Raw genomic sequence first — 22,442 nt, forward strand, 5'->3', positions numbered from 1 at the left:
GGTATAGCCATGTAATGAAATATTACTATGCAATTAAGAATGACAAAGATGAGCAATACAAAGAAATCCCTTAGGATCATAGATTTAGAGCTCACTTTAGAAATGCAGACGCTGAGTTCCAGAGAGGTCCGGCTCTATAGGTAGCCCGCTAGATAGAGTACTAGGCCAGGAGTCAAGACCCAAGTTCAACTCTGGCCTCAGATACTTACTAGCTGTGTGACCTTGGGCAAGTCACTTAACCCCTCTCTGTCCCAGTTTCCTCATGTGTAAAATGGGGATAATAATAGCACCTACCTCCCAAGATTATTGTGAGGATCAAATGAGATAATTTTTACAATCATAAAGCACTTAGCACAATGCCTGGCACATAATAAGTACTATATTAATAAATGTTAGTTATTGTTAAATGACTCACCCAAGGCCACGCAGATAATAGATGACAAAGCTGTGACATAAAGCCAGCTCCTCCCAACACAGCTTTTTTTTTAGGCAATTGGGGTTAAGTGACTTGCCCAGGGTCACACAGCTAGTAAGTGTCAAGTGTTTGGTCTGAGGCCGGATTTGAACTCAGGTCCTCCTGACTTCAGGGCCAGTGCTCTATCCACTGCACCACTTAGCTGCCCCCGCTGTGCCACCTAGCTGCTCCACCAACACAGCTTTCTTTTCACCATGCCACAAAACCTCTGGGCAAACATCACAGGATTTAGACTTATAGTAGAAATAGTTTTACAAGATCATAGGATTTAGAATTCAGAAAGAACTCTGAAATCACCTAAATCAAGAGTTCTTAACCTGGGGATCCACACAGAGATTTCAGAGGGTCTGTAAACTTGGATGGAGGCAAAAAAAAATACATTTTTGTTTTCATTAAATTCTAAGAGAAACTCAGTATATTCCTCAGTCATTTAAAAGCATTATTCTTAGAAAAGGGTCATAGGCTTCACCAGTCTGTTAAAGGATCCATGACACAAAACAGGTTGAAAACCGCTGATCTAGACCAACTTTTTATTTTATAGATGAGGAATCTGAGCTCCAGAGCTTGGAAAGGAATTGTCCAAGGTGACAACAGCAGAGCTTGGATTCTAACCCAGCCCCTCTAACTTCAAATATAAAAAAGACATAAAATAATACAAAGCAAAGAAAGTGAGAAAAGAATAACAGTGAACATACTGATTATGACTAGATAAAAAGATAAAAGGTACACACAAGTACAGGAATAAATAGGCAAAAAAGAATGGAAGGGGATACAGAGTAATATGTTCTATAGTAATTACATGTTAAAGTTCATTTTTAAAAAGTTATTCAGTCATGCCCAACTCTTCATGACCCCATTTGGGTCATGATACTAGATACCAGAGTGGCAAAGATATGAGAGTGGTTTGCCATTTCTTTTCCCAGCACATTTTACAGATGAGGAAACTGAGGCAAACAGGGCTAAGTGACTTGCCTAGGGTCATATTGCTAGTATCTGAGATCAGATTTGAACTCAGGCCTTCCTTACCACCTAGCTGCTTTCAAAAATATAGTTTAAAATATATAGTTAACTAAATTTGTGGTCATGTAAAGTTAAGTTCAAATAAAAAATAATGGGCAGAGGTGGTGCAGTGAATAGAGCACCGGCCCTGGAGTCAGGAGGACCTGAGTTCAAATCTGACCTCAGACCAAACACTTGACGCTTACTAGCTGTGTGACCCTGGGCAAGTCACCTAACCCCAATTGCCAGAAGGAAAAAAAAAAGGAATAAAAAATAAAATTCTTTTCATTCAAAGAACTCAAAAGAAGCCCAGCTATCTTGAAAGCATTTCTTCATATCCCCCCTCATAACACCCCTTTCATATCTCCCCTCGAATCTACCCACTCGCTTGACAAGGCCCACAACCACTGGCCTCTTCTTCACACTGCCTGGTCTGCTCTGTGAGCCCGACTCAAGCTTGGTTATGAGGTTTCAAGTCAGAAATCTGGCCAGAACTGGTTAGGTGAAAGATAATGCAGCTAAAAGAAAAAAAAATCCAACTCCCCTCATGGAACAGCTATCTCCGAGGGACTTGTGCCCTGGTTGAAAGTGAGCCACACCTACATTCTTTAACTAAGAAGGAAACAAAACCACTCAAAAGAATGAGGGACCCAGACCCTGACTCCCAGCTTTCACCATCAGGAAACCTTCATAATGGCAAACCTGCCCCATTGCGGTAGAAAGAGCACTAAATTTAAAGCCAGACCATGAGGATTTGAATCCTGGTTAGATTCCTTCTGTGTTCATGTTTCAGTCAAACCTCTTTGCACCTCAGTTTTCTCATCTGTAAAATGAGAATATAGTATTAAATCAGTGGGGTCAAACTTTACACAAGGATCTCTCTGGGCTGTGTATATTGACTTAGCTTTAAAATGCAATATCTACATTTTATGGTATTTTAATTTTATTATATATTGTTTTATTGCATTAATTTGGTTAAATATTTCCCAATTCTATTTTAATCTCATTCAGTGGCAGTCAGGTGTGTTGTGGGCCATCTTTCTAGCTCTAAATTTCACACTTCAAAAATTCTCCCATTTATATAATTACTTTAAGGTTTGCAAAGCACTTTACAAGCCTCATCTCATCTGATCCTCACAATGACCCTGTGAGGTAGGTGCTATTATTATCCCTACTTTAGAGACGAGAAAGCTGAAGCTGAAAGAGGTTAAATGATTGTCCAGAGTTGCAATGCTAATAAATTATCTGAGGCTAGATTTTCACTCAGGTCTTCCGGGCCCCAAGTCCAACACTCTATCCACCGTACCACCTAACTATTGAGGTTAGGCACCCAGGGACAGTGGAGGCAGAATAACAGAGCCAGACCTGGAAGGGACATCATGGACCACATAGTCTATCTCCCACATTTTACAGATGAGGAGGGTAAGTGATTTGCCCAAGGTCATACAGTAAACTTCTGAGGCAGAATTTGAGCCCAAGATCTCTGACTCCAGAGTCAGTACTCTTTGAGAGAAGTGGAAAGGTATGGGTGAGTTCTTGTCCTTTGCACTAAGAGCTACAGTAGTTTATTATGTATGCTCTGGACCCATATAGTCATCTCTCTGAGAATGAAAGTTAAACTTGACCAGTGTTTGATAGGAGCTTACAATAAATCAGGACAGATTTTCAGGGAAATAGAAAGTAAAGACCAGTTGAAGGGGAGGAATGAACCGGGAAGAACCATAAAGAGAAATGTTTGGTAAAGCAATTGGAGATTCACAGAGGCTTTTATAAAAACCCAGAATATGAAAATTTGACCTCAGTTTGGAGCTGGCAGTGGTCCCAGCAGAAGGCTATAAGGCCAGAGGCTGCTTACACTAATCTCAGGGAAGACTTCAATGCAGGGCAGAAGGCCAGGAATTTGGTTGGAAGGCCAGACGACAAACTTTATAACCAAAAGGAGACCCCTCAGGCTGAGGGCTCCTGGCCAGCAGTTCTGGCTGTAGCTATTACAAGGATCTACTTATTGGGTGTCTGTGAGTGGTTGGTGAGGCAGGGGTGGCAGGGAAGGAGTAGACGTGGAACTGTGACCAACATGATCATGTGAGACATTTTGTCTTCCTGGAGACTTTTTTCTTCTAGAGGAAGGAAATTCAATCTTCCTTTTCTCTCCATTTGCCAATACCCCACCTTAATTCCATTGTCCCATTCCCTTGGTTTAAAACTCCCAACACAAGTGGCCTCTTTTACGTAGACAAGAAGGATGAACAGCCTCCACCCAAAATTAGGAAATCCCAACTAGTTTTCCATCTAGTCTGACATCTTTGGAAGGCTCACTCCCAGGGGAGGGATAGTCCCAGTTCTATTAATGACTGAGCACACCACCTACTGAAAATGTGAGAACAGGAGTCACGTTATGGACTTAGCAACATACAGCATGATGTAGGGTATTAATCAATCGATCACTCAATAAACATTAATTAAGCATGATGTGACAGGTACAGTACTAAGTGCTGGGGATCCAAAGAAAGCCAAAATCAATCCCTGACCTCAAGACACTTACATTCTTACAGGGGAGATAACATAAAGAGAGGTACCTACAAAAGACACAGAGTACCTTTAGTATCTACAAAGAAGGAGGAAGATAACCTTAAAAGGAAGACTCTGGTAGTTGGGAAGCCCTTGTAGAAGGTGACATTTGAGTTGACTCTTGAAGGAAGTCAGGGATTCTAACAGGAAGAGGTAAGGAGGGAGAACATTTCAGAAGTAGACAGATACTGCAAAGGCATGGAGAACAACGTGTTATGAGGAACAGCCAGTGTATTGCAGAGTGTGTGGAGAGAATAGAATATAGGAAGATTGATAATGGTAGAATGGGGTCAGATTGTGAAGGATTCAGTTCCAAACAAAGTACTTAATATTTGATCCTAGGGGTAATAGGGAGCCACTGGAGTTTACCGGGTAGCTGGGTATCATGAGCAGACTTACTTTTTAGGAAAATCTCTTTGGGAACTGTGTGGAAGATGAACTGGAGTGGAGAGAAAAGAGGCACCAAGGATGACATCAAGGTGGCACCTAGTCCAATCACTCAATTAGAAGAGGAATATAGAATCCACCCTCCCCAAATGTTTAATTACTTTCATTGCCAGGGAGCTACTTTACAAGGCAGCAACATTCTTGAACAGCTCTAAATGTTAGCAGGTATATATATATACATATATATATATATATATATATATACATATATATATATATAAAAACACAGGTATGTATATACACATGTATATGTACCTATGTACGCATACACGTGTATGTGGATAGGTATACACATATGCACATATACATATGGGTATATGCATGTGTGTATGTACACATGCCTATATTTATACACATGTACATGTATGTATGCATATATACATACATAAGCACATCTGTATCCGTATAAATGCACATTCATATGCATGTACACATAGGTGTATTATCATGTGTATATGTGTATATTTGTGTGTGTACACATATATAGATATCCTGTGTTGAAATCTAACTCCTTGTAGCTACACTGATCCTAGTACTGCCCTTTGGAAGGACAAAATTCTAATCTCTCTTCCATACAATAGCCTTTAAATATTTGAAGAACGCTAATAGGTCTTCTCCAGGTTAAATGTCCCTAGTTTCTATGTCTCTTCTCCATAACACATGGTTGTCAGATTTCTTCACCATCCCAGTCATGCTTCAGTCTCTTTAAGTGTGACTCTCAAAACTGAACAAAGTATTACAGATGAGGTCAGACCAGAGCAGCTATTAGTCCATTTTCAGATTGTTAAAAGAGGGGAAAGTACCAAATGATTTTTTTTAAAAATCCAGACATCATTATACCACCACCCCCAAAGCAATTAATAGGATTGCCTAATTTATTTTAGAAATAGCTAGTGGCACAATAGATAGAGTGCTGGGCCTAGGCTTACTAGTCCTGAGTTCAAATTTGGCCTAAAACACTTGCTAGCTAGTGTGAGTTTTCTCAACAGTAAAACGGGAATAAGAATACCACCCATCTCAAAGGGTTATTGTGAGGATCAAGTGAGATATTTATAAAAGCAATTAGCCCAGTACCTGGCACACAGTAGGCATCATATAAACACTTTCTCCCTTCCCCTTTACAAATTTTTTAAGAGAACAATTTACACATACATTGAGGGTAACATTGAGGAAGAAAAAATGAAAAAAGAACAGACAGTCTTTCACAAGACCAAAAATAGGTGCTGGAGAGAGTATGACTGGGAGAAGCAGGGTGGATTAAAGGGCCAGTTTTGAAATCAGCAAACTGCCTGTGATCTGTACTAGCCCCATGATTATGTCTATAGTCATTTAACTTCTCAGTGAGTCAGGCAACTCTGTCAAATAATGATGTGTAGGGTTGGAAGGATTTTTTACAAGAGTTCCCTATACTGATTGACTGAAAAGCACAGAGAATATAAGACACCACGGTGCTTCCTCACCAGACACACACACACACACACACACACACACACACAAATTGACTTGGTAAGGCAAAATGCAGTCTTAAAGGGTGTCTTCTCCAACTTGATGGAAACATCAGTAGTCACATCAATTGAAGTATAAAACAGAAAGGGATGGTGCCAAAGCTATTTGTCACTGTCACAGAAGACAAAAAGAAGAGGGAATGTGACCTACAGATGATCATGTTCTTCAGAAGTTCCTATCTGCCAATAACACTATGCTGATGGCATCTATCTTCATTTCTGGCATCTAACCCCTTCCCTCCACCAACACGTTTGCCCTGGTTGAAGGCCTCATCTCTTCTGGTCTAAACTTTTGCCTCCTAACAGATCTTGTTTCCGCTCTTTCCCTCTCTCCAATTCATATTCTATACAATTACCAAATTATTATTTCTAGAACATAGAGCCATGTCACTCCTCTACTAAAAAGAAATCATCAGTGGCTCTCTATTGTTTCTAGGATAAAATACAAAATCCTCAGCCTGGCATTCAAAGACCTTCACAATGTTGCTGCAGCCTTACTAGTCTTCCTTGATATCATTCTTCTTCATAACACTCTCCATTCTCATCAAACTGATCCACTAACTATTCCCAGTATATGACATCCAATCTCCTGCTTCCCTGACTTTACCCAGCTTTCCTCCCATAGCTGGAATGCCCTCCCTCTTCACCTCTGCTTATTAGAATACCTCAGCACAGTCTATGGCCTTTGCTAATCACCCCAATTGTTGATGCTTTGTCTGGCTTCAAATTTCCCTGCGGTGTATTTATTTGTGTGTATATTGTATCCCCTCAGTGAAATGTAAACTTCTTTGAGGACAAGAACTGGCTTTGAGTTTGTCTTTGGTGCCCAGGACCTAGCATATGCCTTGTATGTAGTAGTTGCCCCCCAAATGGTTAATGAACTGAGAAACCCAGGTCTCCTATAGCGCTACTATGTTCGTTCTGCTACATTCACAGCTGCCTTCCAATTCTTAACGATGTTTGTTTCCACTCTTTCTAGATGAAAAGATAAATTCTCCTTGATGAAGCCAACCAGAAATGGACTGGTCTTGCTTTCTCTGTCTCATTTTTGTCAGTTCCACCCCCACTTCTCTTCCCACATACACAAGCTGCTAAAACAAGACCTCCAAACCTTGACTTGGAAACAACCTCGGCGGCCAAAGTGCTCCTTCACGAAATTGACACACCCTGCAAAGGGACAAGTCGGCCGGGCATGGGACAGAGGGAAAGTAGGTGAGGACAACTGCCAAGTCCAGAGGGCCCAAAAATAATGTAGAGGACACAGTACTTAGCAAGTTCTAGGGAATGGGCCAAAACAAAGATATACAAAATGCCCAATCCTGGGCCACTCCTCACCCCACCCCAAGCTGGAACCCTAGTGTGAGCCATGGAGTGCTGCCCAGCACCCCCTCCCCCATCTCCTTTGGCTGAGATATGACCACCAGAAAGTTAGGAGCCCGAATACTTTTGGAGGAAAGTTAGATATATAACAGCCTCTGGCCTTTCTAACTCGACCTGACTCGCCTGCACCCCAAGCGCCGAGCTCTAAGTCCCATGCCTTCTAGGAAGTCGGATCCTGGGCTTCAGTGGCAACAGGGTGGGTCGTTCTCGGGTTAGGGGAGTAGAGCCAAAGCCCCAGCTGCAGGCGGGCCGAGCCCGGGAAGGGCCAGGGTGGAGTGGGCTGAGCTGGGGAGGGAGGAACGTCCCGCCAGCCCGGACCAGAGCTCCCTTAGGCAACTTTCTGGGATCTCACGGTCATATACAGGGAGCTCCCAATACAAGCCAGAACACGGCACCCAGCTAGTGAGCCGCGGAAACTCTACGGACTTTGCGGTGCTGTGCGCTAGCCAGACAACCAGCTCGCTCCCTCCCGGGATTCCCTCGCGTGACCACAGCCGGGCGCACCCGAGCCCACGCCCTCCTCCATCTCCCCCGCCCCCGCGCTCCCCGCCCCTGCCTCTCGTCTACCTCCCTCGGTCCTTCCCAGGACAGCGGCGGAGCCGACTAAGGTAGGAAGCCGAGCTAACCCAGCCTGCCGCCTGCCTTCTGACCCCCGCCCAGGCGCATCTTCTCCAGAGCCGCCCCCGCCACAGCCGCACAGGTAAGGTGGCACTCAAGCTAAAGGATACCCATCTAGATTCTGGCATCCTGGGAGCTTCCAGGGACTGCTGGGGACGGGGGACACTTAAATCCTGACGGAGTGCGAAGGGAGGAGGTGCGGGACCAAGGGAATATCAAGCCTTCCCGGAGAGAATCTTTCCCCAGGAAAGCTCAGGCACCAGCGGGCAGTCAAGTGCAGGAAGGGCGTGTGGGGCTCTGAAGGAGACCGGGCCGAGAAGAAAGGAAGTCACAACTGCGTTGTAATACCACTTCTACCCTGGTTACCTGGCTCAACCCTTGTCCTATTCCGTGCCTCAGTTTCCCTAGCTGTGAATAGCGAGTGACCACTTGCCTGACGATTTGGCCTTATTGAAGTCTTGTAAAGCTAACCAAAAGAGAGCTCAGTCATGGGAAAAACAGAAGAGGGGAATGGGAATGAAAAGAGAATTCTGCCCATCCCAATGTCTCACCTCTACTTAACCCAGCCAAATCAGATGTCCACAAGGGCGATGGCAGGGGGAGGGATTTCCATCCTGTTGAAATTTTCACCAATCCCTTTGCCCAACTATCCTTGGAAATTAAAAGTTCTTGCATTAAGTAGTCAATAATAAAAACCAGAGGGCAGGATACAGGAGACAGCTATGAATAGGTCTGGAGTATATACTTCTGGAGATGCTTAGAAGAACATACACCACTACACACACACACACACACCAGATTATGTGTGTGTCCCGAGTCTGCTTGGGAGAGGTAGAGTTGCCTCAATATTCTGTTCTGGTTCCTGGAATTGTATGTGTTTGTATATGCAGTGGATTAAGCCAAGGTTGTAGATTGTAGGTATAGTGTTGACTGAAAGGCATATCCTTGACTTGAAAAATAACAGGATGGTGCTGTGCTTTTTACATCTTCTTGGAATCCTAGAACTAGAACTGGAAGGGACTGAGAGGCCATCTAGAACAAACCTCCTCCAAGAAGTATTCCAACTCCAGCCCCTCACATTAATTCTTTTATTTAATCACAAACCATCCCTATATGGGGTACTTTTTTTCTTACAGGAGGATAAGCTGAGACAGAAAATTTATTAAGTAAGCAGCAGAATGGGTTCTTCACACACAAAATAAAAACAGCAAAAATGCTGCTCTGGTTCAGCCACAAGAGCCATCATCTAGACTAGGATTTTGTTTGTCCTGTAAGTACTCTCCCTTGGGCCCTTGGGAGAGTAGGGTAATATAGGGAAAAGAAGACAAGGAGTTAAAAGACTTGGGTTATAAGCCAGCTTTGCCACTAATTTTATATATATAATATTACTATATTATTTATTTATTATAATATCTTTATATATTTATAATAATTTTAAATTTTATTTTTAATTTGAGTTCCAAATTCTCTTGCTCCTTCCACCCCCTTCTCAACTATTTGAGAAATCTGCAACTATTTCTCTATGTAACCTTGAGCAAATAACTTCTCTGGGCCTTAGTTTCCTCATATGGAAAATGAAAGGATTATACCAGATGATTTATAAGGGCTCCTATGTATTTGAGAAACTAGGATTCTATATATGGTTTCTCCTTATCAAATTCTAAGGTCAGGATAAGGCATAGGGATAGGGGCCTGACCTATGATTTCATTGGTACAGGAATCCTGAAATTCACCAAGGCTTTACTAAGCAGTCCCTATATACTGGGCACTTTGCTAAGCCCTGAGGATAAAAGGAAAGGCAAAAAAAAAAGTCTCAAGGAACTCACATTTTAATAGGGTAGAAAGTATGCAAACAATTCTATGTACAAGATAACAGTGTAAATCAGAGAGGATCTCAGAGGGAAGACGCAAGCATTGAGGGGAACCAAGAAAAGTGTCTTTTTGCAGAAGGTGGGACTTCAGCTGAGATTTGAAGGGAAGCCAGGAGGTGCAGTTGAGGAAAGAGAGAATTCCAGGACAGTCAGTGAAAATGCACAGTCAAGGAACAGCAGAGGAAGCCACTGCTTTGGAGAGTATGTGAAGAGAGCAAAGTGTAAGAAGACTGGAGAAGTAGGAAGACAGTGAGTTGTAAAAGGCTTTAAAAGCCAAACCAAGGTAATAGGGAACCACTGGAATTTACTCAGTAAGGGAGTGACTTGGGTTTAAGGAAGACTTGTGTTTAAGGGGAAAAAAATATTTTGTCAGCTGAGGAGAGGATGAATTAGCATGGAAACCAACCAGAATGCTATTGCAGTTGGCTAAGCAGGAGGTGACTTGGCTCTGCTCCAGGATTGGTGGTAATTGTCAGAGAAAAGAAGGGGTCAGAAGTAAAGAAATTCTCTCACCAATGTAGGTCAGCACCTTCTCTGCAGCTGATAGCCAAAGAACTAGCTGCCTACAGCATTAAGAGGTTAAGGGACTTGCCCAAGGTGATACAGTCCATATGTGCCAGAGATAGGACCAGAACCCAAGTCTTCCTGGCTTCTCCTGCATCTCTTCACTGTTCTAGGCTGTCCATAAGATTAATGATATCTAACTTACCTATTAACCCATTATGAATCTGCTATTCATTTTTCAAAACCATTTTTGTTACTGTTACTTTTTAGCCTACCAATGCATCATAAGATACGAGTTCTATAAATTTACTATCTCCTGGGTGAAGTAGGACTGTCTTCTGTCTTAAATTCGTCTCTCTCAAACTACCAGGGCTTCCTCCACGTTGACCCTTAACCCCACACCCTTTCCTGGAGTGCCCCAGCTTCTCCGATTTGGGGAACAATGCATGTTCTCCATGCCCTTCCCTGCTTGTCTGTAAGACTCAAAGCAAACCCAGCCTTTTCTCACTTACCAGCTTATGTGTCCTGAAACTAAGGGAAGATGCAGAAATGTAAATGTACTTACATGCATACCCAGATAACAATCAGTGACCTTTCCAAGGACCAGAGCCACTGTTTCTGCTCTAAGGATTAATAGCTCCTCTGTGGGAGCAGGGCTTCTAGAAAAAAATATTTGAGCAGGTCTTTTCAATGAGGTTTTTATCGGTAAAAGGAGTTGGGGGGACTTTGAATTCCCAATTATCTTCCTTTACTCTAATTGTGCACTCTGCTAAAAAAAAAAGTTTTATTTTTGTCATTAGTTTTTATACCACAGTCATCTCCCCCACCATGTGATAAAGCAAGACATTTAAACAAAAAAAAAATCAATTAACCAATCGGTAAACCTTTATTGAGTGTGCCTATTACATGCCGGGAACTATGCTAAGTGCTGGGGCTACAAAAAGAGGCAAAAGAAAGCAGCAGGATCTACCAGCATCTACCACATTCCACATCCAAAGTCCGCTGCCTCTTCTATGAGGATAGGGAGGTGTTGTCTTCGGCTCTCAGGCCTAAGAATGATCATTAGAATTTAACCCTAAATCCGATCATGTACCACATTTGGCTTAACTGTTCTCCAATTCAGTCCAATTCACTTCGAATTCACATTTTTAAAGTGTTGACTTTGTGCCAGGTACTGTGCGACAAAACTGTAATAGTTCCTGCTGTCAAAGGATCTTATGTTCTTTTGAAGATCTGCAAATAATGGATGCCTACTCTGTTTACAATTCTTTTCCTAACACCAAAAAAAAAAATAGTACAGCCTGACTAGCAGTAGTAGACTCAGCCCTACAATCTATCCACACCAGACCTTTAGCAGGTAAGTCAATTTGCCCCAGGATGGGAAGAATGGAACATCTGAAGCTCATTTGAAAATCTTGGTCAGCTGAAACCTGGGTCCATCCTTGTGCTAGTACCATTTATAAAAAAAATATTATCCTTTGGAGTGGTTCCTTGCCTGAAAACAGAAATCCTTAGGCTCAAAGGCTGTGGTGTTGGGGAATAGTGTTATCTTTGACAGAGAATGACACACCCCACCACGTGCTAGCCAGAAAAACCTGTGCTCCTGGGTTGGAGAGAAGGGATGAGACTATTTAGGGAAGAGATTCACACTCCTTGACTGTCATCTTCCTAAAACATACATACATGCAATCCTTCCCCTTTCTTTCTCCACACATTATGTCTTAACTTTTTTCTTGCCATTGAACTTCAATGACACAAGGAAGAGAGAGTGAGACTGATGACTTTGTGTGACTCTGGATCACTTAAATTCAATTCACACACCAGTCAAGACATCACCCTGTAATGTCGTCGAGCCTCTTTGAACAACCCAGTTGGAGACGTGAGTAAAGGCATGAATGTGTGATTTGCTTTGAAAGGAATAGGTTTTACATATCTCAAACCTTTGTTTACCCTTCTGCCCTCTTATAAGCATAGCTCTGCTTAGCAATAAGCCTCCTCCCCAAAATATCCCCAGGCTTATCAGCCTGACCTTATTAATTATGCCCACCCTAATTTACACCACAGAGATGTTCCAGGAGAGAAATATTTGGTTCTGACAAATTCCAACCTGCTGATCTTGAGAGGCTGGGGCATGATTTGTCTCCTCTTCTCATGTATTCACTGAGATGTCCCTTGGGTTTCTAAAGATAATTGTAGTTTCTAAGTTGTTTATTTCGTCTTTGTAGCCCTATCACTTTGCCTAGTGCCTTGCACTAGGCACTGCAAGCAAGCAATCAGCAAGCATTTAACTATCCTAGGCACAAAGATAAAAAGAACTCTGATTAACGTAGCCTTTTCACCTTCTATGGTGCTTCATTCTCAGTGACCCTGTACTCTGATTGGTGAGCTCTTCTTGGAACCTCCATTTTGAGGTTCCATTTTGAGCTGGCCCATGCCAGCCCTATTCATTCCTTCACTTCTCTCCTAGCCATGCTCAATCCTAACTCTCCAGACTTCTCCTCCATTCTCCTCTATTGGTACATCCTGCTTTTCTATTGCCTTTTATATATGTTGTCTTCCCTCTTTTGAGTGTAAGTTCCTTGAAGGCAGGCACTATCTTTTTCGCTATCCCCAACACTTAGCACAGTGCCTGGCACATAGTAAATATTTAATACATCCTTATTGGTTGACTGAAATAGTCCCTGCCTTTCAGAAGCTTACATTCTATCAGACATTTTATAACTCTTAGTTGAATCTAACTAAATTGACTTATGGGTTCATTTAAATTTGTCATTTTAATGGTACAAAAGAGTCTGGAGCCAGGAACAGTTTTAATCAAAAATATTAGATGAGTTGCCTCACTGGTATAAAGTTTCTTTCTCCTTCACCTTCCTCCTTCTTGATACTCTTCACACACACACACACACACACACACACACACACACACACACAGAGCTAAGCCAATGATCTTCTGGGAAACAACTACCATTTTTTCATTTCCTATATGTAAAATACAAGAGGGTATATAAAGATAAGTAAAATAAAATCCTAGCCTTCCATGAGCTTACATTGTAATCCAGTGGTGTCAAACTCAAATAGAAATGGGAGTCACTAAGGTGTACATAAAGATCCCTGTGGGCCACACATTGATTTAGTTTTAAAATGTACTATTATCTATGTTTTATTGTACTTTTGTTCATTTTGTTAAATATTTCCCAATTCCATTTTAATTTGGTTCAGTGGTACTCAGGAGTATTGTGGACTGTGTATTTCACATCTCTGATCTAATAGCACATATAAGACACATACAAAATGGACTATGATAAATGTTTCAGTTTATCCTATATATAGCTTATTTGTACATAGCTATTTGCATGTTGTCTACCCACTACATTGTGATATCCTCAAGGAGATTTTACTTTTTTTTTTGTATTCATAGTGCTTAGTATAGTGACTAGCACACAGTAGACACTTAAAATAGATGTAATATTTATTGATTGACTGATAAATGCATAAGAGAACAAAGTCCTATGAGAGATAATTTCCAGTTGTGAGGAATGAGAAGGTTTCATAAAAGAGATGGCATTTGAGCTGGACTTTCAATGATGGATAAGATTTCAACATGTCAGGAAACATTCCAAGAGGAGTAGGAGATAGGGGAAATTGAAGAGACAGTCACTCATCCAGTTTGGCTACAGCATAAGTACAAGAAGTAAGACTAGAAAAGTGGGTTAGAATTAGATTATGGAGGACCTTCAATGCCAGACTAAGGATTTTGGACTTCATTCAATAGGTACTGGGAGCCATTAAAGGATTTTTTCTCAATTTTTTAAACATTTTTATTTAAAGTTTTGAGTTCCAAATTCTATCTGTCCTCTTGCATCTTCCTGAGACAGTAAGCAGATATAGGTTATACATGTGCAATTATGTGAAAATTTCCACATTAGTCATTTTTTACAAGAAGACTCGAATAAAAGAAAAGAAAGAAAGTGAAAAATAACATGCTTCAATCTGTATTCAATCAACATCAGTTCTTTCTTTGGAGGCTTTTCATCATTAGGCATTTGGGATTGTCTTGGATCATTGTATTGCTGAGAATAGCTAAGTCATTAACAGATCTTCATCAAATAATATTACTGTTACTGTGTACAACATTCTCCTGGTTCTATTCACTTCACTATGTGTCAGTTCATATAAATCTTTCCAGGTTTTTCTGAAATCATCCTGCTTGTCACTTCTTCTAGCACAATAATATTCCATTATAATCATATGCCACAGCTTGTTTAGCCATTCCCCAATTGATGGGCATCCCCTCAATTTCTAATTAATTGCCACCACAAATAGAGCTGCTATAAATATTTTTGTACAAATAGGTCATTTCCCCTTTTTGGGATGTCTTTGGGATATAGATCTAGCAGTGGTACTGCTGGATCAAAGGATATGCACAATTTTGTAGCTCCTTGGGCATTGTTCCAGATTGCTTTTCATCGTGGTTGGATCAGTTCACAAGTTTTCCCACATCCTCTCCAACATCCAACATTTTCCCTTTTTGTCATATTAGCCAATCTGATAGGTGTGGGGTGGTACCTCAGAGTTGTTTTAATGTGCATTTCTTTAATCAATAGTGATTTAGAGCATTTTTTCATATGATTATGGATAGCTTTGATTTCTTTGTTGAAAACTGTCTGTTCATATCCTTTGTCCATTTATCAATTGGGGAATGACTTATATTTTTAGGAATTTGACTCAGTTCTCTATATATTTGAGAAATGAGGCCTTTATTGGAGATATTTGTTGCAAAAAATTTTATCCAATTTTCTGCTTTCCTTATAATTTTGGTTGCATTGGTTTTGTTTGTGCAAAAACTTTTTAATTTCATATAGTGAAAATTGTCTATTTTACATTTTGGAATGCTCTATATGTCATCTTTGGTTCTAAGTGCTTCCCTTATCCATAAATCTGATAGATAAACTATTCCATGCTTTCTTAATTTGCTTGTAGTGTCACTTTTTATTCATCAATCATGTACCCATTTTGACCTTATGCTTGGTATAGTGTGAGATGTTGGTCTATACATAGTTTCTGCTACACTGTTTTCTCAGCAGTTTTTGTCAAATAACGTGTTTTTGTTCCAAAAGCTTGTATCTTTAGGTTTATCATATATCAGATGACTATGGCCATTTACTATAATGTAATTTGTACCCAATCTATTCCACTGATGCACCCTTTTATTTTTTAGCCAGTACCAGATTGTTTTGATAGTTACGACTTTCTAATGCAGTTTGAGATCTGGTATGGCTAGACTACCTTCTTTGGCAATTTTTTTCATTGATTCCCTTGATGTCCTTGAGCTTTTGTTCTTGCAGATGAATTTTGTTATTATTTTTTCTAGCTCTATAAAATAATTTTTGATAGTTTATTGGTATGACATTGAATAAATAGATTAAGGTAGGTACAGTTGTCATTTTTATTATATTGGCTTGGCCTACCCATGAGCAATTAATATTTTTCCAATTGTTTAGATCTGACTTTATTTGTGTGAAAAGTGTTTAATAGTTGAGTTCATATAGTTTCTGACTTTGTCTTGGCAGGTAGACTCCCAAGTATTTTATATTGTCTACCATTATTTTAAGTGGAATTTCTCTTTCTCTGTCTTGCTGATGGACTTTGTAGGTAATATATAGAAATGTTGATGGTTCATGCCGGTTTATTTTGTATCCTGCAACTTTGTTAAAGTTGCTAATTATTTCAAGTAGCTTGTTAGTTGATTCTGTAGGATTTTCTAAGTATAACATCATATTATTTGTAACGAGTGATAGTTTTGTTTCTTCATTGCCTATTCTAATCCCTTTAATTTCTTTTTTTCTCTTATTGCTATAGCTAACATTACTAGTACAATATTAAATAATAGAGGTGATGATGGGCATCCTTGCTTCACCCCTGATTGTATTGGGAAGGCTTCTGGCCTATCCCCATTACAGATAATGCTTGCTGATGCAAGATAATAGTACTTAGATAAATAGATAAATAGTACTTATCATTTTAAGGTAAGCTCCATTTATTCCTATTCTCTGGTGTTTTTAATAGGAATAGGTGTTGTATTTTGCACGAGGCTTTTTTCTGCATTTAATGAGATAGTCATATGATTCTATTGGTCTTATTATTGATATGCTGATATTTTCCTAATATTGAACCAGCTCTGCATTCCTGTTATAAATCCCACCTAGTCATGCTGTAATCTCTTTGCTAGTATTTTATTTAAAATTTTACATCAATATTCATTAAGGAAATTGGTCTATAATTTTCTTTCTCTGTTTTAACTCTTCCTGGTTTAGGTATCAGCACCATCTTTGTGTCATAAAAGGAATTTGGTAGGACTTCTTCACCTATTCTTTCCAAATAGTTTGTATAGTATTGGGATTAATTGTTCTTTAAATGTCTGGTAGAATTCATTTGTGAATCCATCTGATCCTGGGGAATTTTTCTTAGAAAGATCATGGATGGCTTGTTCAATTTCTTTTGCTAAGATTGGGTTATTTGAGTATTTTCTTTCTTCTGTTAATCTGAGTGTTTTATATTTTTATAGATAATTTCATTTACATTGTCAAATTTATTAGCATATAATTGAGCAAAATAGCTCCCTAACAATTGTCTTCATTTCCTTACTAGTAATTTGGTTTTTTCTTTCTTTTTTAAAATCAAATTAACAAATGGTTTACCTATTTTATTAGTTTTTTTCATAAAACCAGCTTAGTTTTATTTTAACTCAATAGTTTTCTTACTTTCAATTTTATTGATCTCTCCTTTGATTTTAAAAATTTCCAATTTAGTGTTTAATTGAGGATTTTTAATTTGTTCTTTTTGTAATTTTTTAAGTTGCATGCCCAATTTATTGATCTGCTTTTTCTCTATTTTATTGATGTAAGCAATTAAAGATACAAATTTTCCCCTAATTACCACTTTGGCTGCATCCCATAAATTTTGGTATGTTGTCTCATTGTAATTTTTTTTAATGAAGTTAGTGATTGTTTCTATGATTCATTCTTTGACCCACTTATTTTTTAGGATTGTATTATTTAATTTCCAATTAATTTTTAGTTTCTCTTTCCATTGTCCATTATTGAATGTAATTTTTATTGCATTATAATCTGAAAAGAATACATTTATTATTTCTGATTTTGTGCATTTGATTGTGAGGTTTTTGTGTGCTAATACATGGTCAGTTTTTGTGTAGGTGCCATGTACTGCTGAGAAAAAGATATATTGCTTTCTATTCCCATTCAGTTTTCTCCAGAGATCTATCGTATTGAACTTTTACAGAATTTTATTCAGCTCCTTAACTTCTTGTTTATTTTTTGGTGAGATTTATCTAGTTCTTGGAGGGGAAAGTTGAGGTCCCTTATTAGTATAGTTTTATTATCTATTCCCTTCTGTAATTCATTCAACCTCTTCAGAAATTTAGATTCTATACCATTTCATACATATAAGTTTACTATTGTTATGACTTCATTGTCTATGGTACCTTTCAGCAAGATATACTTTCCCTGCTTATCTCTTTCAACTAGATCTATTTTTGCTTTTGCTTTGTCTGAGATCATGATTGCTGTCCCTTCTTTTTTTGTTTCAGCTGAAGCATAATGGATTCTGCTCCATCCCCTTACCTTTACCTGTCCATATCTCTCTGCTTCAAATGTGTTTCTTGTAAACAACACATTATAGGATTTTGGTTTTTAATCCATTCTTTTATCTGCTTCCACTTTATGGGTGAGTTCATCCCATTCACATTTATAGTTATGATAACTATCTGTGTATTTCCCTCCATGCTATTTTTCACTTGTTTATCCCCCTCTCTCTCTTATCACTCACCCTTTCCCTCCTCACAAGTGTTTTACTTCTGATCACTGCCTTCCGCAATATAGCAATATACCCTCCCTTTTATCAGTCTCCCTTCCCACTTCTATTATCTCCATCCTTTTTTTTTACTTCCTTATAGGGTAAGACAGATTTCTATATCCAACTGAGTGTATGTTATTCACTCTTGAGCCAATTTTGATGAGAGTAAGGTTTAAGCTTTGCCTGCCGCCACCTACTCCTCATCTTCTCCTCCATTACAATAGCTCTTTCATGCCTCTTTTATGTGAGATAATTTATCCCATTCAATCTCTCCCCTCCTTCTTCCAGTGCAATCTTCTTTCTTACCCCTTTATTTTGCTTTTTGGGGTATCATCCCATCAAAATCACCTTATATCCACACCCTCTGTCTACATATACTCCTAATGGTTCTTATAGTAATAAAGTTGTTAAGAGTTACAAATATTATCTTGCCATATAGAAATATAAACAGTTTAACCCTATTGTATTTCTTGTGTTTTCTTTTTCTTGTTTAGTTTTTGTGGGGTTTTGTTTTGTTTTGTTTTTACCTTTTTATGTTTTCCTTGAGACTTCTATTTGAAGGTCAAATTTTTATTCAGCTCTGGTCTTTAAATTAGAAATGCTTGAAAGTCCTCTATTTCATTAGATATCCATTTTTCCCCTGAAAGGTTATATTCCATTTTGCTGAGTATATGATTCTTGGGTGTAATGCTAACTCCTTTACCTTCTGTATATCATATTCCAAGTCCTCCAGTTCTTTAATGTATAAGCTGCCAAATCTTATGTAATCCTGACTCTAGCTCCATGATATTTGAATTATTTCTTTTTGGCTGCTTTCAATACTTTCTCCTTGATCTGTGAGCTCTGGAATTTGGCTATGATATTCCTGAGAGTTTTCATTTTGAGGTCTCTTTCAGATGGTAATTTGTATATTCTTTCAACTTCTATTTTGCCCTGTGGTTCTAATATAATGAGGCAGTTTTCTTTGATAATTTCTTGAAAGATGTTCGGGCTTTTTTTTTTTTATCATGGCTTTCAGGTACTCCAATGATTCTTATATTATCTCACCTGGATCTATTTTCTAGGTCAGTTGTTTTTCCAAGGAGAAATTTCACATTTTCTTTTATTTTTTTTTTACTTTTTTGATTTCATTTTTGTCATATCTTGAGGTCTCAAAGAGTCATTCATTTCCACTTGTTCAATTCTAGTTTTTAAGGAATTATTTTCTTCAGTGAGCTTTTGTATTTACTTTTTCATTTGGCTAATTCTATTTTTTAGGGTTATTTTCCTTGGTAAATTTTTGTATATCTTTTCCCATGCTATTGATTTTTTTTCATTATTCTCTTGCATTACTCTCATTTCTTTTCCCAACTTTTTTCTACTTCTCTAATTTGCTTTTTAAAATCCTTTTTAAGCTTTTCCAGGAATTCTTTTTGGGCCTGAGACCAAATTACATTTTTCTTTAAGGCTTCACATGCAGCCATTTTGACATTATTGTCATCTTCTAAGTTCATGCTTTGTCCTCCTTATGACCATACTAACTTTCTGTAGTCAAGCTCTATTTTTGGTGGGGTTTTTTTGCTCATTTTTCTTTCTACCTCTTTTTTTGTGACTTGGTGTTTTTATGTGAGAGTTGGGCTCTGGTCCTGCACTGTCCCATGCTTTTTGTGCTGGGTCTCTGGGTCTTACTGCTGGCTTTCACTGGGTTTCAAGGCTTAGCAGCTTGCTTTCTCTGGAGGGTAGGCTTCTCTTTTGGCTTGTGCTGGGTCAGGTTGGGGGAGGGGCAGGGTTTAGCTGCTGGCCTGCTCCAGGGGTGGGACCCTGCTATGGAACCAGGATTTCTCTGATGATAGGCCCCAGGGGTGGAGTCTTGCTGTTCGTCAGGCTTGGGGCGGAGCTTCACTAGTGGTCAGCAATGGGAGTTAAGCCTTGCTAGTGCCTTATTCTGGAGGTGGGGTCACTAGAGTGGGGCCTTACTGTGCTGTACAGATTGCTCACTTGCCTGGGGGCTGCTAATTTGCAGGAAGGCTGGGCCTTGCTGGTGGATTGCCCCAGATTTAGAGCCTGGCTGAAGTCCCCCTGCTGTGAGGTAGTCTGCTGCTACTACCCTTGGACCTCACTCCCCTCCCACCCCAGTGAGACAGAACTTTCTTCCTATGCTGATAAGCTGCTTTGCTGCTCCTAGATCAATTCTGAGGCAGTTTTCTAGTTGCTTGGAAAGGAATTTGGGAGGGCTTCAGAGGGTTCCTTCCTCACTCTACCACCTTGGCACTGGCAGTCCCATTAAAGGTTTTTAAGTAAGGAAATGACATGATCAAACTGGAGCATTATGAAGATTAATCTGTCAGCAGCATGTAAGATGAATTAGATAGAGGTAGTGAGACCGGTTAGGAGGCTATTGCCATAGTCCAGATGAATGGTAATGAGGGCATGAACTAAGTGATGCCAGTGAGAATGTGAAGGAAGAAATGGATGGAATCAACAAGGCTTAGCAACTAATGGTGTGAGGAAGAGGGGAGGAGTCAAAGACAACACTAGGATTCTGAGTTTGGGTTCCTGGGAAGATGGTGATGACAGTAGCAGAAAGAGGGAAGTCACAAAGGGGAACAAGTTTGAGGAAAGAGGAGCATAACGTTAGCAAGACATGTTGAGCTTGAGACATCAGCTGGACATTCAGGTGAATGAATTGAAAAGATTGGAAAGCATGGTCAAGGCTGGAATTAGAAATTCTGGAGCCATAGTCATAAAGGCAAGGATTGAAGCTGTGGAAGTGTGGAAGATCACCAAGACTGGACATCTCAGAGAGGAGAGGAGAACAGTCTAGGGAAACATTTGTATTAAGGGATGAAGAAGAGAAGGCCCTGGAGTAATGATGGGAGTGGTCCAAAAGGCAAGAGAAAAGCAAAAAAAAAAAGTGGTGCCTTGGAATCTAAGAGAGAAGGAGGTGTCAGTTGACAGAGTTTGAGGAAGATGAGGGCTTTGAAAAGGTTACTGGACTTGATGATGAAACAGTCACTAGTCATCAGTTTTAGTGGAATGGTAGGGGCAGAAACTAGATTTATCTGGGCTGAGGAGTGTATAGATGGTGGGAAAGTGGAGGTATAGCCTACCCTTTCAAGAAACTGGCTGTGAAAGAAAGGCAGAAGGAAGGAGAGTAACTTTAAAGATAACAGGATCAAAAGAAGGGGGTGAGATTTTGTTTTTGTTTTATTTTGCTTTGCTTTATTTTAGGGTAGAAGGAACCTGAATATATAGGTAGGAGAGAGATCTAGTACAGAGAAAGAAGCTGAGAAAGATAAAGAATGAAAATATAGGTGGATGATAGAATTATGTCCCCAAGGAGAGAGGAGGACATAGAATCAAAGGCACCAGTGGAGGGGTTGACCTTTGCAGAAAGGAAGGCCACCTCTTCCTCTGAGAAAGGAGGGAAAGAGAAGCGTTGAGAAGGGGACAAGGGAAATTGAAGAAGTCATAATCTCATTAAAGTAAGAGGTAATCTTATCTATCTATTCTAGGGGAAGATGGGGATTGGGAATGAAAAGTTTGGAACAGGTACTGTGGAATTGTGATGAATTCCCTACAATAGTCAATCAGCAAACAGTTAATAAAGATTTATTAAGTGCTTGTTATATTCCAGGCACTATGCTAAGAGCCGAGGATGAATAAAAGGACTCCAAAGCATTGGAGAAAGTTCAGCAGAAGTTTTGTAGCACGAGTTTAAAATTAAAGTCCATCAGTTTCCTTTCCAACAGCTGAGTCAGTGGCTATCTCCAAAAAGTACATGAATGAACCCCTTAACTCATCATAGGGAACCTGACAAACATTCATACTTCCCTTAGCAGATAGGTCTAGCTTTTCTGGCTCAGACCCCTAATTTATAGCCGCAGGGTTTGGTTTTGTTTTGTTTTGTTTTGTTTTTTCCCTTTTCTCTCATGGTACCACATCCTTAGCAGTGAAAAGAGTAACTCTTTCCAAACAGGTTAGTAAAGGTCAGATCCCCAGCATACTAGTCTAGGAAGGGACAGGAAGAAGCTATGTTCCACAGAAAGTCTAGCACCAAGACTTTGTCTTTAGCTGAAATGGGAGGGAAGGCAGACCTAGCCTAGAGATCCCTTGGGTGTTCAAGATTAGCAAGAGCGGCAGAGAGCAGACCCACCAGGACACTTGGAGCCATTTAAGGAGCATATCTGGGTCAGGATCCCTGGGGCCTCCATTGTAAGTATG

At 39.7% G+C, this 22,442-nt stretch overlaps 1 protein-coding gene across 1 annotated transcript in view; it reads left to right on the forward strand.

Annotated features, from left to right (window-relative positions):
• The first annotated feature begins 7,735 nt into the window (after positions 1–7,735).
• SCNN1B (sodium channel epithelial 1 subunit beta) overlaps positions 7,736–22,442 on the forward strand; it is an 87,887-nt gene continuing 73,180 nt past the window's right edge. Inside the window, exon 1 of the mRNA XM_020978639.2 lies at positions 7,736–8,074. The gene's annotated coding sequence lies outside the window, so the exon portion shown is untranslated. The remainder of the gene's footprint in view (positions 8,075–22,442) is intronic.

The sequence above is a fragment of the Phascolarctos cinereus genome, unplaced genomic scaffold (assembly GCF_003287225.1).
Source record: "Phascolarctos cinereus isolate Bilbo 61053 unplaced genomic scaffold, phaCin_HiC Scaffold_4;HRSCAF=312, whole genome shotgun sequence".
Taxonomy (NCBI): Eukaryota; Metazoa; Chordata; class Mammalia; order Diprotodontia; family Phascolarctidae; genus Phascolarctos; species Phascolarctos cinereus.